The sequence below is a fragment of the Hakea prostrata genome, chromosome 6 (assembly GCF_041222555.1).
Source record: "Hakea prostrata isolate BN-2017 chromosome 6, UWA_Hpros_2, whole genome shotgun sequence".
NCBI lineage: Eukaryota > Viridiplantae > Streptophyta > Magnoliopsida > Proteales > Proteaceae > Hakea > Hakea prostrata.
Window position 1 is genome coordinate 7,220,918 of NC_142605.1, and position 16,173 is coordinate 7,237,090.

General features: G+C 42.8%; 1 pseudogene; it reads left to right on the forward strand.

Moving 5' to 3' along the window:
• The first annotated feature begins 1,515 nt into the window (after positions 1-1,515).
• LOC149012179 (uncharacterized) lies at positions 1,516-15,727 on the forward strand (annotated as a pseudogene).
• The last annotated feature ends 446 nt before the right edge of the window (positions 15,728-16,173 follow it).

A 16,173-nucleotide genomic window follows, 5' to 3' on the forward strand; every position in this document is an offset into this window, starting at 1 on the left:
AAGCATACTTAGATCTTCAAGAAAATAGACCTAAGAGCATAAATCTAAATAAGGAAACAAAACCTACCATATATGTAACTATCATGATTCATGAAGAAAACATGGTATGCTAGAAGAGAAACAACTAGAGATTGATAGATCATGGATCATGAAAAGAAAACACAGCAATTGACTACTAACATGATCAATATAGAAGATCCAAGGAGATCAGAATTCAAATCAAAAGTTAAACAAAGACTAGATCATGGTTTGATCATGATTCCTTCAAAAGCTTGCAATGATCATGGTTAAGATCATTGTTTTAGCCATTAATCCTTAGGAAGATCATGAGAGACAAGTCCAGAGATGTTTGCAACAGAGAATGCAGCATCTCCTCTACTGTCTCAACTCAAAAAGGAAAGAAAAACAGAGATGGAGGAGAAGAAGAGAGTGTAGACATACCTTTGATGCAAAAGGAAGAGTTTTGACGAAGATCCGTCAAGAAAATCACCAAGCATGCAAGGGAGATGACTTGTAGAGGTCTTTGGTTCGTTCCAAAGAGTTTGGAGGCAGAAAATATGAAGTAGACTCGAGATTGGACTTAAATAGAGCAAGCAAAACCTAATTGCCAAAGACAGCACCCATTGGTCAAGTGGATTGGTCGACTGGTCCAGTCGACCAATCAGTCGACCAATGCACAAAGAATTCCAAAACAAGGGAATTGAAGACCCGGATCAAATCCAATCCTAAAGGGGTTTTGCACACATATCAAGTGACTTACCTAATAGGTAGAAATGCCTTCAAACCATGATAGAGAGCACTCCAAGTCCATCAACTAATCCGATCTTCATCAAGATTTAGTTTCCATAAATAGAACTTCATCATCAACTCTCATGGATTCAAAGCCAGACAACAAGTCCTCCACTGGGATGGCCCAAAGCTGACTTCTTACTTTACTTCGGGTCACTGGACCTACAAATAACAAGGTTTCCGGGTCAAGGTTAGGGCTGGGTTTTACAATGATTATCTTTACTTGCATTTATTATTATTGATGGGTAAGACCATGGATCCTGTGATGGATAACTCCCATGGGTTGTCGGGCGGGTAACCGAGACCTGTGGGTGGGGTGTGACAAGGAGCCCCTGCAAAAAATGAATGTCAAGCCCACCTTAGATCTGAGAGACAACTCTCTCTATGAGATGTTTGTACAAGGAGGGGGGGTCCTAGTCTATGGCAGGGAGATGGACTTTGATGCTCCACTGTTTCTTTAGAAAATCATAGATGGTGAGCCCCCTACTCCTTTCATTCTTTTGTTCTTTCTTTATCTACATTCTTTCATGTGTAGTGATTGATATGTTCTTGTTGTATGCAGGTCCAAGAATGGCATTCAGTCGTTAGGCTCTCGCCCAACAATATAAAGCTGCCAAGGCTGCAGCAAGAAACGAATGCGAGAAAACTAGAGGTTCTGGATATGGACCAACCCTCCCAACCGCTGGTTTGCCCAGCCCTGTTGCTAGGGTCTCGCCAGAGTTTGAAATGAAGACCTTGGCCAAGATTGCCAAAGAGGCCAAGGGGGAGTCAAGAAAGCTTCCAGCAACAAAGGCTTCTAATGAAGGGAAGATGTCTACTACTCCTCCTCCCCGAGAAGGTGGTTCTTGGGGTCCTGCTCAAACTGGGCCCTAGGCAAGGGACTTGGTCACAAGGGAGAATCGCAAGCGTCTCGGTTCACCTTCAGCCAATAAGGGCAAGGAAAAGGTGACCCTGACTGGTGGGTCCACATCCTCCTCAATATTTGTGCCTCCAAGAGGTCCTAGAGGTCTCCCACCTCAAGCTCTCGGGAAGTCACATCCTAGGATAAGTATAGGTGAGAGGACCTTTGGGGATGCCACAGCCAGGGCATCAGGGATAAGTTCATGACCAACATCCCTACCTCTCAAGCCTCCAAAACCACTGCCCCCACAACAATGGTACCATCAGCAGCATCAACAGTAGCAGCAGTAGCCAAAGAGACAACAACATCAATAGCTGTAATGGTTGAGCCTACCTCCCTACCTCCCTTGTAAAACCAAGCCCTAACCCTGACCCGGAAACCTTGTTATTTGTAGGTCCGATGACCCGAAGTAAAGTAAGAAGTCAGCTTTGGGCCATCCCAGTAGAGGACTTGGTGTCTCGCTTTGAATCCATGAAAGTTGATGATGAAGTTTTATTTATGGAAACTGAATCTTGATGAAGATCGGATTAGTTGATGGACTTGGAGTGGTCTCTATCTTGGTTTGAAGGCATTTCTACCTATTAGGTAAGTCACTTGACATGTGTGCAAAACCCCTTTTGGATTGGATTTGATCTGGGTCTTCAATTCCCTGTTTTGGATTTACTGTCAGCATTGGTCGACTTATTGGTCGATTGGACCAGTCGACCAATCCACTCAACCAATGAGTGCTGTCTTTGGCAATTAGGTTTTTCTTGCTCTATTTAAGTCCAATCTCGAGTCCACTTCGTATTTGCTGCCTCCAAACTCTTTGGAACGAACCAAAGACCTCTGCAAGTCATCTCCCTTGCATCCTTGGTGATTTTCTTGACGGATCTTCGTCGAAACTCTTCCTTTTGCATCAAAAGGTATGTCTACACTCTCTTCTTCTCCTCCATCTCTGTTTTTCTTTCCTTTTTGAGTTGAGACAGTAGAGGAGATGCTGCATTCTCTGTTGCAAACATCTCTGGACTTGTCTCTCATGATCATCCTAAGGATTGAAGGCTAGAACAATGATCTTAACCATGATCATTGCAAGCTTTTGAAGGAATCATGATCAAACCATGATCTAATCTTGTTAAACTTCTGATTTGAATTCTGATCTCCTTGGATCTTCTATACTGATCATGTTAGTAGTTAATTGCTGTGTTTTCTTTCATGATCCATGATCTATCAATCTCTAGTTGTTCTCTCCTACCATACTATGTGTTCTTCATGAATCATGGTAGTTACATATATGGTAGGTTTTGTTTCCTTATTTAGATTTATGCTTTTAAGCCTATTTCCTTGAAGATCTAAGTATGCTTTTCATGATATCTTTACCGAAGCAATGATCCATCCTCCTATTGTTCTTGTCTTTGATTTCTATTTCGAATTCATCAAGATCCATGGTTGATCTAATTATGGTAACTTTTTGTTTCCTAATTTGGATTTTGATGTCTTGTTTGGATTAATGTTTTGAGATCCCCTATATGTTAGAATACTACTGATGTAGTTTACCCCTTGATTAGTACCCTTTTGAACCACCAAATTCGGATTTCATATCTTAAAACTCTGTTTTTTTTAGGCTTATATGCATTGGTCGATTGATTGGTCGATGGACCAATCGACCAATCCACTCGACCAATGAGTACAGCAACTCCAGCAATTGGTCGTGTGTTGGATGTTTTGGTATCTTTTCTGTTAGGGATCTTTCCTAATATGTTGTATACACTTGTTTAGGACCTTCTTCTCAAGTTTGCCAAGATCTTACTTGATTTCTTAGGATTCCTTTGCGAGTTATAAAAGGTAAGGATGGTTATTTCCTTAATTACATAGATAGCATGAATCTAGTTTCTATATTTGAATGTCATTGATATGTTTCCTTAATTAGATTCTTACAATAATATACTACTGCTGCATAACTTTGATTACAGTAGCATTACTTATTCATATTGAATTGATTAATGTATGATTTACTTACCAATTATATACAAGTTGATTGTAATTATAGATTTCTTTCCATATATGAAGTTACCATATATGTGATGATATGAATTGATGCATGTGTATGCTTAAGTATGGTTTGGAAAGGAGAGGTGTCCTTTTGACACTTCTGTCCTTGGACTACTACGGGAATATTATGGGATGTTTCCGGAGATGCCCTATGGACACCTTCCTAAACTGTTGGATGACATATCTAGGATTGTCTAGTAGTGTTTGGCTAGGATGTCCTGTTATGTCAGACCCTATTTGGAGGGGTATTGAGACCGAACGACCCGTGGTAGCAATGGGGATTCATGGGCGCTCAAGACCGGTAACCAACCCGTGAGAGGACAGGAATCACATTGTGGGGGCCATTTATTGGTAGGGTTGCATATGGTTAGACTTGGGCTCACGGGCGCTTAAGACCGGTAACCAACCCGTGAGAGGACGTGAGAGCTTCCCGTTTACCATATGTGGATGATCAATAGGGTTGATGAGTCCGTAGTCAGGGACTATGAGGACTCTAGTGTGAAGGATACCGGAAAGGATCGTCAGGGACGAGGAATGGACGTATCTAGATCTGACTTGATGTAACTAAGTAGAAGACTTGCATTTGGCTAGGTTTTACCCTGACATGCGCCGGTACTTAGACCAATGGTGATGTGAGAGAGTGGTGACTTAACCCCCAGCCATGGTATGTCCCGAGGGATGCCGGACCCATTACCAACTGATGATGAGTGATTGAGACCTTCCTAAAGAAGTACGGTGCTTTGACTTAAAGCATGTCTGCCAATAGAGACCAACATACATAGAGTTAGATTCATTCATTCATTGCTTGTCTCATATCATATTGCATTTATGTCTGTTCTGAAATCTTGCCATTTATGATATTATGGATTTAACTGCCTTACTGAGTTTCTTTGAAACTCATTCCTTTATTGTACAATGTTTGTTAGACTATTCTGCAGGTATTGAATACTATGACGGCTCCTATGAAGAAGCGCAAGGCGAAGAGGCATATCTCCAGGAAGGTGATTGCGGTTACCACAATTACACTGAAGATCCCGCGAGTGGTTATGCTCCGTACGATGCTTAGTCCGACCATTGAGTGGAAGCGTCCTTGTGCCATTTATGAGATTTACACTTACAAGGATGTTGTCTATAAAGTGGAGAACGATTTAGTTACCCATTGTACTTGCTACTGGGATTAGATTTTGTCTAGTTTATTATCTTTTAGAGCTACTTTTCCGCTGGTTGTAGAGTGGGATTTTTGCCTCACTTTACTTATCTGTCTAACACTCTGATTATATCTAGTATTCTGATTTATTTATGATTCATTTCTTTCCTTATTGGATCTATGGTTTATCTTCCGCACTTTTATTATGATTGTTCATGATTATGTTATTGTTTATGTGGGAGGTTGATTACTCGATACCTGATCTTCGGGCTGTGGATCACACTCTCGGGTATGCCAGATAGGGTACCGGCTGGGAGGATGTGACTGATTGGTATTAGAGCCCAAGGTTCGAGGAAATCCTAACCACAAAAGACAATTACTGAACATTCCTGAGTCATTGATCTGAAATGACTCTTCTACTCTTAGAAGTGAATAATAGAACACTGAATTAGAAACTTAACCTTTAAGGCATAACGGAACATTTCAGAATAACATACCATAATTATACTTGAACAAATGTCACTAATGCAAGGGAAAGAAAGGTGCATAATAAACAATAATTAAGTGAAACAAAATGAACTTCATTAATTTCAAAAGTTTTTTTTTTTACAACGATTACATCTGAAATGCATAAATGGAAATCCTAGGGTACAGTCTATCTAGGTGATCTTCTCCGATCTCTCGTATGCCCCGAACTCCTCCGCTAGCTGGGTCACCCGATGCTCTATCCTATCCTGTCGTGACTCCATCCTCTCATACATCTGCTCGTCCGACCTCCATCCTCTCTAGCATGGAAGTCATAGATCTCATCCGTGCCCCAAGATCCGAAGTCTCGGAACCGCATGTGAAGGGCCACCAGCCTCGAAGTGTGATGAAGGAAACTCGTGATGCACTGGCTCAGCCTCGTGCATATTTGCATCATCTCCGGCCTGACCATCACTATCAGGACCGATATCCTCTCCTTCATCCTCTGACCCCTGATCCTCATCCTCCTCGACTCCTCGTCATCCTCACCCTCCGGACCGGGAGATCTCTTTGACTGCTGTAGTCTCATCGACGAATGGTCCGAGTCCCAATAGAGTATCCCGTGAACCGGTGTCCACTGGTGTATCCTCGAAACTCACCCCGAAATGCCTAAAGATCAAGGTCGGTAGCCTCCCATAGCAAAGGTTCCGCATGCTAGGCCGCAGAACTAAGTCCGGCATGACCTGCTGAATGATGTAGGAGAGATCAATCTCGAAGCCCATGTAGATGCGGTAGATGACTAAGGCCTCCATCACTGTGACCCGATGGTGATGTTCAGCTTTCGGCATAATGTTTCGGCCGACTATGCGACCGATAATCCGTGCAGAATCCGTCATCCGTCCGCTGGTCCACGGAGTGAAGCACCAACGGCTATCCCATAGCGTAGAGCATATCTCGCGTAGCTCGTACGGCATCGGATGGATGGCTGTCCAAGTCGCGCTCCTGTGCGGTATCCACACACACTCTTGTGGATAGTAAGGAACCTGCAAGATCTCAGCCGTTGTCCGGGTGGAGAAGCGAATCCGAGTCCGGGAAGACCCCGCTCCCGAGGACAAGTCTAAGTGGATGTCCTTGGCCTCGAGCCTCCTCCGTGTAGGTAAGGTTGTCGAAGAACAACCTCACTAGCTCCGGGTATACCGGCAGATCCTCGGTGAAGAGATGAGTCCACTACAATGTGTCGAATCTCTCCGCGAATCCTAAAGGCTCGAGCTGGCGTAAGTGAAGTAGACGTCCCATCTCGATATTGCGAAGAATCGAAGTAGGCCTCGTACAGAACTCGGCCCGAGGTGTGTCAAACATGTCCGGTCTCCTAACCTCCTGTCTAGGCTCTGAAGGAACCTGACCTCTGCCCCTAAAGCACCTACAATGCGACCACTACCTCTACCTCGTCCTCGCCCTCGCCTCTGCATGGTGGGTATCTGTGAAAGAGACAAGAGACAATTCCAGTTAGTGCTACCTTAAGTTTTGAGCCAAAAGGGTATTTTCGTAATTTTTTGGAAAATTTCAAATTTGGGGGAAATTTGATTTGAACATACTAGCATGTGCGTAATACTTGGAATTTCATGACTATGAAGTTTGTTTGATGAAAATCGATCGAAAACTTGGATTAAAACGGAAAATTCAGCAAGAAGGAAATTTGGGGATTTTGCAATTTAGGTCAAAATTGGATTTTTGAAAAGTTGAAATTGGTTAAATCAAATTGTATGGACCTATCTACAGTATCATCTTGAGCATGTAGCATTTGATCTCATGCAAAAATTTCAAGCGGTTTGAGAGAAAACGGAATTTTTCTAAAGATATCGATTTCGGTATGAAAACGTTGCGAGATGAACACCATTATGTTAGAACTTGTTGTCTATGCATGGCATTGTGTTTAAAACCTAGGGAATATGTTTCTAAGCATTCCTAAGCATGATTTCTAGCATTGGATACAAGCAAAGCATGGTTTTGATTGAAATGCAAGCATGAGAAGATGAAAATGGAAGAAAGAATGAGAGATTTACCTTGTTTGTGATGATTGTGTGTTGTTGTGTTGTTGTTGAAGCACCAAATCACCTCAAGAACGCTTGTGAGAACCTTTGGAGACTTTCCCTAGAGCTCTCTCACCTTTGGAAGAAGTTAGAATGAGGTTGGAATGTGGAAATGAGGCTTATAATGCGAATTTTCGCATTCTGTCTGCATTGGTCGACTCATTGGTCGACTAGGTCGATCGACCAATCACTCGACCAATGGTCACGAGAGACCTCTTTTGCTTGTTGAATTTTTGGAAAATGTGATTTTTGCCTTATGGATTATTGTTTGATGACTATATGGATATATTTAAGCATGATTTAAGTTTTCAAATCATTTGGACTTGTGGTTTATGTTGAAACTTGAAATTCGGTATTTTGATGTTCTCGGTTTTGCGAGAATGGTTACTCCGAGAAGTGGGCGTGGTGAATCCAGTGGTCAAGGAGGTGGTGAAATACCTCAGGGAGGTGGTGAAATACCTCATGGAGGTGGTGAGATACCTAATGTTGATCAAGGTACCCACGAGATACCTGGTGCCCCGAATGTTGGAAGTTTCCGAGATATTGCCAATATTATGGGCAATATGATGTAGCAACAAGCAGCTCGGTTCAACCAGATGTTGGTGGGTTTCATGACTCGCATAATGAGACCCGAGTTGGTGCTAATGTGAATCCTCATGCCGCAGATCCCGAATGCGGGAGGTTTAGCTGGAACTCCTCATACTCGTCGATGGAGAGTTTTACGAAGATGCAAGTACCTACTTTCACCGGAGTTACCAAGGACCCCTTGTTTCCTAACAAGTGGCTTCGTGAGTTGGAGAAGGCTTTCCGACATTTGCAATGCTCGGAAGCTCTCGAAGATTCTGTTTGCCGAACGAGGTTACAACAAGAAGCTGATGCATGGTGGATCTCCACTCGGCTGTTTTGGAAGGTTTGCATGCAGGAGTTGTAACTTGGGATTTGTTCAAAGAGGCTTTTTGTATGAATTACTTTCCCGAGGCGGTGAAAGATGCGAAGGAAGCCGAGTTCATGATTCTTACTCAAGGATCTCTCTGTCTCGTGTTGGAGTACCAACGAAGTTCGAGGAGCTTCATTTCTTTGCTCGCATTCTCGAAGGATGACCTCGCCAAAGCAAAGAAGTTCTTCAAAGGACTGCGCCCGCCATTAAAGCTTACCTCACAGTCCAGCCTATAGTGAGCTATGCTCAAGTGGTGCGAGAACTCGAAGAAGTTGGAAGAAACAGAGAAGGAAAGTGCTCGTGTGCAAAAGCCCTGGCGATCAAGGAATTCTGGTTTGGTGGATCGTAATGACCGTCGTTTTGTGAGACCTACACCCTACCCCACTCCTACCTTTCGGTCTAAGAGTGTAGGTTAGAACACGGGTTTTCAGCAGCCCGGCCGTTTAGACAAGATATGGCGGAAATCGACCACCAGCAAGTGCAAGTGCAAGTGCAAGTGCTAGGCCTTTTGTTCAGAAGCCCTCTGTTGCAGCCACCCCTGTTGGATCCAGCAATCCTGTTTGCTTCTACTGCAAGTAAGTTGGTCATTTCGCTCGTGCTTGTCCGGAGCGGCTCTGCCCAAAGAGCTTTGCCCGGTGGTGAAGAGTGCTCCTGCTCCTCCCTCCGGTAGAGTTTTCAGTATTTCCAGGTCTTGAGTAGGATCCAAGCCATGAAGTGATTTCAGGTCCATTGTTAGTTGCTTCTATTTCTGCATTTGTCTTATTTGATACGGGTGCCTCTCATTCGTTCATGTCATCTGCATTCATCAAGAAGACTAACCAAATCCCTGAGAAGTTGTCTAGTTGTTTATTGATTAGTACACCTACTGGTCCTGTTGTGAAACTAGATAAGGGGTTATCTAAATGTCCTGTGTTGATTGGTGAGAAGAACTTGGAAGCCAATTTTGTAATTCTTGATATGAAGGACTTCGATGTTATTTTGGGAATTGATTGGTTGACAGCCCACAAAGCTGTGTTCCTTTGTTCCTCAAAGAAGATTCAATTCCATATTTGTGGAAGTCCGGTCTTTGAATTTCAAGGTGAAAAGAGAAGAGTTTGTAAGAAGGTGCTATCCGCACTGATGCAAGTCTATGCCCTAGTGGATGATGCTTCATCTGAAGGCAAGGGTAAAGTGGAGAAAAGAGTCGATGAAGTCAGAGTTGTCTGTGACTTTGTTGATGTCTTCCCTGATGATCTATCGGGAGTGCCTCCAGACAGGGATGTCGAGTTTTCTATTGATCTCGTCCCTGGTGCCGCTCCGGTATCTAAAGCTCCGTATAGGATGGCTCCTACTGAGTTGAAAGAGTTGCAAAATCAGTTGAATGTGTGAAACCCAGCCCTAACCTTGACCCGGAAACCTTGTTGTTTGTAGGTCCGATGACCCGAAGTAAAGTAAGAAGTCAGCTTTGGGCCATCCCAGTAGAGGACTTGGTGTCTGGCTTTGAATCCATGAAAGTTGATGATGAGGTTCTATTTATGGAAACTGAATCCTGATGAAGATCTAATTAGTTGATGGACTTGGAGTGCTCTCTATCTTGGTTTGAAGGCATTTCTACCTATTAGGTAAGTCACTTGACTTGTGTGCAAAACCCCTTTAGGGTTGGATTTGATCTGGACCTTCAATTCCCTGTTTTGGCCTTGCTGTCAGCATTGGTCGACTGATTGGTCGACTGGGCCAGTCGACCAATCCACTCGACCAATGAGTGCTGTCTTTGGCAATTAGGTTGATTCTTGCTCTATTTAAGCCCAACCTCGAGTCCACTTCGTATTTGCTGCCTCCAAACCCTCTGGAACGAACCAAAGACCTCTGCAAGTCATCTCTCTTGCATCCTTGGTGTTTTCTTGACGGATCTTCGTCGGAACTCTTCTTTTTGCATCAAAAGGTATGTCTACTCTCTCTTCTTCTCCTCCATCTTTGTTTTTCTTTCCTTTTTGAGTTGAGACAGTAGAAGAGATGCTGCATCCTCTGTTGCAAACATCTCTCGAACATGTTCTCATGATCATCCTAAGGATTTAAGGCTAGAACAATGATCTTAACCATGATCATTGCAAGCTTTTGAAGGATTCATGATCAAACCATGATTTAATCTCTGTTAATCTTCTAATCTGAATTCTGATCTCTTTGGATCTTCTTTCATTGATCATGTTAGTGGTTAATGGTTGTGTTTTCTTTCCATGATCCATAATCCATAGAATTCTAGTTGTTCTCTTCTACCTTACTATGTGTTCTTCATGATGCATGATAGTTACATATATGGTAGGTTTTATTTCCTTATTTAGATTTATGCTTCTAAGCCTTATTCCATGAAGACCTATGCATGTTTTCATGTTTTCATTGCCGAAAGCAATGATCCATCCTCCTATTGTTCTTGTCCTTGTTTTCTATTTCAAATTCATCAAGATCCATGTTTGAGTTAATTATGGTAACTTTTTGTTTCCTAATTTGGATCTTGATACCTTGATTTGATTAGTGTTTTGAGGTCCCCTATATGCTAGAATACTACTGATGTAGTCTACCCCTTGATTAGTACCCTTTTGAACCACCAAATTCGGATTTCATATCTTAAAACTCGATTTTATAGGCTATCGTCGCATTGGTCGATCGATTGGTCGACTGGACCAGTCGACCAATCCACTCGACCAATGAGTACAAGCAACTCCAGAATTGGTCTGTTTTCGGATGTTTTGATATATTTTCTCGTTAGGGATCTTTCCTAATATGTTGTATATACTTGTTTAGGACCTTCTTCTCAAGTTTGCCAAGATCTTACTTGATTTCTTAGGATCCTTTTGCGAGTTATAAAAGGTAAGGATGGTTATTTCCTTAATTACATAGATAGCATGAATCTAGTTTCTATATTTGAATATCATGAATATGTTTCCTAAATTAGATTCTTACAATGATATACTACTGTTGTATAACTTTGATTACAGTAGCATTACTTATTCATATTGAATTGATTCATGTATGATTTACTTACCAATGTTATACAAGTGATTGTAATATCGATTTCTTTCCATATATGTAGTTACCATATATGTGATGATATGAATTGATGCATGTGTATGCTTACGTATGGTTTGGAAAGGAGAGGTGTCCTTTCGACACTTCTGTCCTTGGACTACTACGGGAATATTATGGGATGTTTCCGGAGATGCCCTCTCGGACACCTTCCTAAACTGTTGGATGACATATCTAGGATTGTCTAGTAGTGTTTGGCTAGGATGTCCTGTTATGTCGACCCTAATCGGAGGGGTATTGAGACCGAACGACCCGTGGTAGCAATGGGGATTCATGGGCGCTCAAGACCGGTAACCAACCCGTGAGAGGACAGGAATCACATTGTGGGGGCCATTTATTGGTAGGGTTGCATATGGTTAGACTTGGGCTCACGGGCGCTTAAGACCGGTAACCAACCCGTGAGAGGACGTGAGAGCTTCCCGTTTACCATATGTGGATGATCAATAGGGTTGATGAGTCCGTAGCCCGAGTTGGTCGGTGCCATAGGATACGCCGAACTCTAGTGTGAAGGATACCGGAAAGGATCGTCGGGGACGAGGAATGGAAGTATCCGGATCGACTTGATGTAACCAAGTAGAAGACTTGCATTTGGCTAGGTTTTACCCCGACATGCGCCAGCATACTTATACCAAATGGTTGTGAGAGAGTGTGTTGACTTAACCCCCGCCAAGGTTTGTCCCGAGGGATGAAGGACCCGTTACCAATCGGCTGCTCAAGACCGGTGAAATGATCCGTGAGAGAATCCAAGATATCTTAAATGGTTGAGGATGTGAGTGGACTTTCCTAAAGAGGTACGGTGCTATGACTTAAAGCATGTCTGCCATTAGAGACCAGCATCCATAGAGTTAGATTCATTCATTCATTGTTTGTCTCATATCATATTGCATTTATGTTTGTTCCGGAATCCCGCCATTTATGTTATTATGGATTTTAAGCGCTCTTACCGGGTTTCTTTGAAACTCATTCCTTTATTGTACAATGTTGTTAGACTATCCCGCAGGTACCGAGTACTATGACGGCCCCTATGAAGAAGCGCAAGGCGAAGAGACATATCTCCGGGAAGGTGATTGCGGTTACCACAATTACTCGAAGATCCCGCGAGTGGTTATGCTCCGTACGATGCTTAGTCCGACCATCGAGTGGAAGCGTCCTTGTGCTATTTATGAGATCTATACATACAAGGATGTCGTCTATAAAGTGGAGAATAATTTAGTTACCCAATGTACTTGCTACTGGGATTAAATTTTGTCTAGTTTATTCTTTAGAGCTACTTTTCCGCTGGATGTAAAGTGGGATTTTTGCTTCACTTTACTTATCTGTTTGATACTCTGATTATATCTATTATTCTGATTCGTTTATGATTCATTCTTTCATTATTGGATCTATGATTTATCTTCCGCACTCTTGTTATGATTGTTCATGATTATGTTATTGTTTATGTGGGAGGTTGATCACTCGATACCTGATCTTCGGGCTGTGGATCACACTCTCGGGTATGCCAGATAGGGTACCGGCTGGGAGGGCGTGACTGAATGAGCTCATTGATAGAGGTTTCGTACAGCCTAGTGTGTCACCTTGGGGAGCTCCGGTCTTGTTTGTCAAGAAGAAAGATGGTAGTATGCGCTTGTGCATCGACTACCGAGAGTTGAATAAGTTGACTATCAAGAATAGATACCCGCTGCCCAGAATTGATGATCTCTTCGATCAGTTGAAGGGTGCAGTTGTGTTCTCAAAGATTGACTTAAGGTTCGGATATCACCAATTGAAAGTGAAGTCTAGTGATATCTTCAAGACAGCTTTCCAAACGCGGTATGGTCACTACGAGTTTAGAGTCATGCCCTTCGGATTGACCAATGCTCCTGCGGTGTTCATGGACCTCATGAACCGAGTATTTCACGATGTGCTTGATAAGTTTGTGATTGTTTTCATTGATGACATCTTGATCTATTCGAAGAGCGAAGAAGAGCATGCGAGTCATTTAAGTTTCACTTTGCAAAGGTTGCGAGAAAAGAAGTTGTTCGCTAAGTTTAGCAAGTGTGATTTCTGGCTTAAGAGAGTGGTATTCCTTGGTCATGTAGTTTCAGCCGAAGGTATTCGTGTCGATCCTGAAAAGGTTCAAGCTGTGGCTGATTGGGACAGACCGAAGTCAGTAACGGAAATAAGAAGTTTTCTTGGATTGGCGGGTTACTACAGAAGGTTTATTGAGAACTTTTCTTGGTTGGCTGCTCCTATGACTAAGATGACCAGGAAAGAAGAGAAGTTTGTTTGGTCTGACGCCTGTGAGAAGAATTTCCAAGAGTTGAAAGATAGATTGACAAGTGCCCCGGTTTTGACTATACCTGATAGTTCCGGTGGTATGACAGTTTATACCGATGCGTCAAAGATTGGATTGGGTTGTGTACTGATGCAACATGGCAAGGTTATAGCCTATGCTTCTCGGCAATTGAAAGATTATGAGCGGAATTACCCCACTCACGATCTAGAACTTGCCGCCGTTGTCTTTGCTTTGAAGATTTGGAGACATTACCTCTACGGTGACAAGATTGCCATTTTCACGGATCATAAGAGTTTGAAATACTTCTTTACCTAAAAGGAGTTGAACATGAGACAAAGGAGATGGTTGGAACTGGTCTCCGATTATGATTGTGATATTCAAGATCATCCCCGGGAAAGCAAACGTTGTTGCTGATGCTCTTAGTAGGAAGAACCAGAAGAAGACGTTGGATTTGAATGCTTTGAGTTTACCATTGCGGTCTTCTTTTGAGAGTTTTGATTTGGAAATCGTCCCTGAGAATTCTGATTTTATTCTTTCTGCCATGACGGCAAGATCTGGTCTTAGAGATAAGATTGTTGCTCTGCAGAGTTCTGATCAAGAGCTTTTGATCAAAGTTGAGAAGATTTCTTCGAATCCTGAGTCGGACCCCGACTTTGGTATATCCATGGATGGTGCTTTATTGTTTAGAGGAAGACTGTGCGTGCCTGCAAACGAAGAAGTTAAGAAAGAAATATTGAAGGAAGCACACCAGTCAGTCTTTACTATACACCCGGGGAGCACCAAGATGTACAAGGACTTGAAGGAACATTTTTGGTGGATTGGTCTGAAGGCGGATGTTGATGATTTTGTTGCCAAGTGTGAGACTTGCCAACGTGTGAAAGCCGTTCGACAACCTCCATCCTGGATTACTTCAGCCTCTTCCTATTCCTAGTTGGAAGTGGGAGGATATCTCTATGGACTTTGTGACTAGCTTGCCTCGGACAAGTAAAGGCAATGACACTGTGTGGGTGATTGTTGATAGGTTGACCAAATCAGCCCACTTCATTCCTATGAAGATCACTCATACTCTGGATAAGCTAGCAAGGCTTTATGTGGATAATGTGGTTCGTCCGCATGGTGTGCCATTGAGTATTGTTTTGGATCGTGATCCTAGGTTCACCTCAAGGTTTTGGAATAGTTTGCGAAGGCCTTGGGAACCCAATTGAACTTGAGTACAGCTCATCATCCACAGGTCGATGGACAACCGAGCGGACAATTCGGACATTGGAAGACATGCTCGGATCTTGTGTGGTGGATATGGGTGGTAATTGGGATGAACACCTAGCTTTGGTTGAGTTTGCCTATAACAACAGCTTATCAAGCAACAATAGGCATGGCCCCATTCAAGGCTTTGTATGGCAAGTACTTGTAGGACACCTTTGTACTGGATCGAGACAGGTGAAAGAAAAGTCTTAGGTCCCGAAATGATTGAAGCTACGAGTGCGATGGTAGATATGATAAGAGAAAGGATTAAGTCTCGCCATCAAGACAGAAATCTTATGCTCGATAAGAGAAGGACCGATTTGGAATTTCAAGTTGGAGAGAAAGTCTTTCTGAAAGTTTCACCAATGAAGGGTGTGATGAGATTCAATGTTAAGGGAAAGCTTAGCCCTCGTTACATTGGACCTTTCGAGATTTTGGAGAAGGTTGGACCTGTTGCGTATCGATTAGCATTACCCCCGCCTCTTGCTGGTGTTCACAATGTGTTTCATATTTCGATGCTCCGAAAATACATAGAGAATCCGGAACACATTTTGCAGCAAGCACTGAAGGACTTAGTGCTGATTTGACCTACGATGAAGAACCGGCTGAAATCTTGGATAGGAAGGACAAGCAACATGCGAATCGCACCATCCCTTTGGTGAAGATTCGGTGGAAGAACCATACCCCTGAAGAAGCTTCTTGGGAGAAGGAAGAAGACATGAAGGAGAAGTTTCCTTACCTCTTTGGAAGCACAGGTACGCTTTCAATTTCGAGGACGAAATTTCTTTAAGGGGGGAGAATGTAAAACCCAGCCCTAACCCTGACCCGGAAACCTTGTTATTTGTAGGTCCGATGACCCGAAGTAAAGTAAGAAGTCAGCTTTGGGCCATCCCAGTGAGAGGACTTGGTGTCGGCTTTGAATCCATGAAAGTTGATGATGAAGTTTTATTTATGGAAACTGAATCTTGATGAAGATCGGATTAGTTGATGGACTTGGAGTGGTCTCTATCTTGGTTTGAAGGCATTTCTACCTATTAGGTAAGTCACTTGACATGTGTGCAAAACCCCTTTTGGATTGGATTTGATCTGGGTCTTCAATTCCCTGTTTTGGATTTACTGTCAGCATTGGTCGACTTATTGGTCGACTGGACCAGTCGACCAATCCACTCGACCAATGAGTGCTGTCTTTGGCAATTAGGTTTTTCTTGCTCTATTTAAGTCCAATCTCGAGTCCAC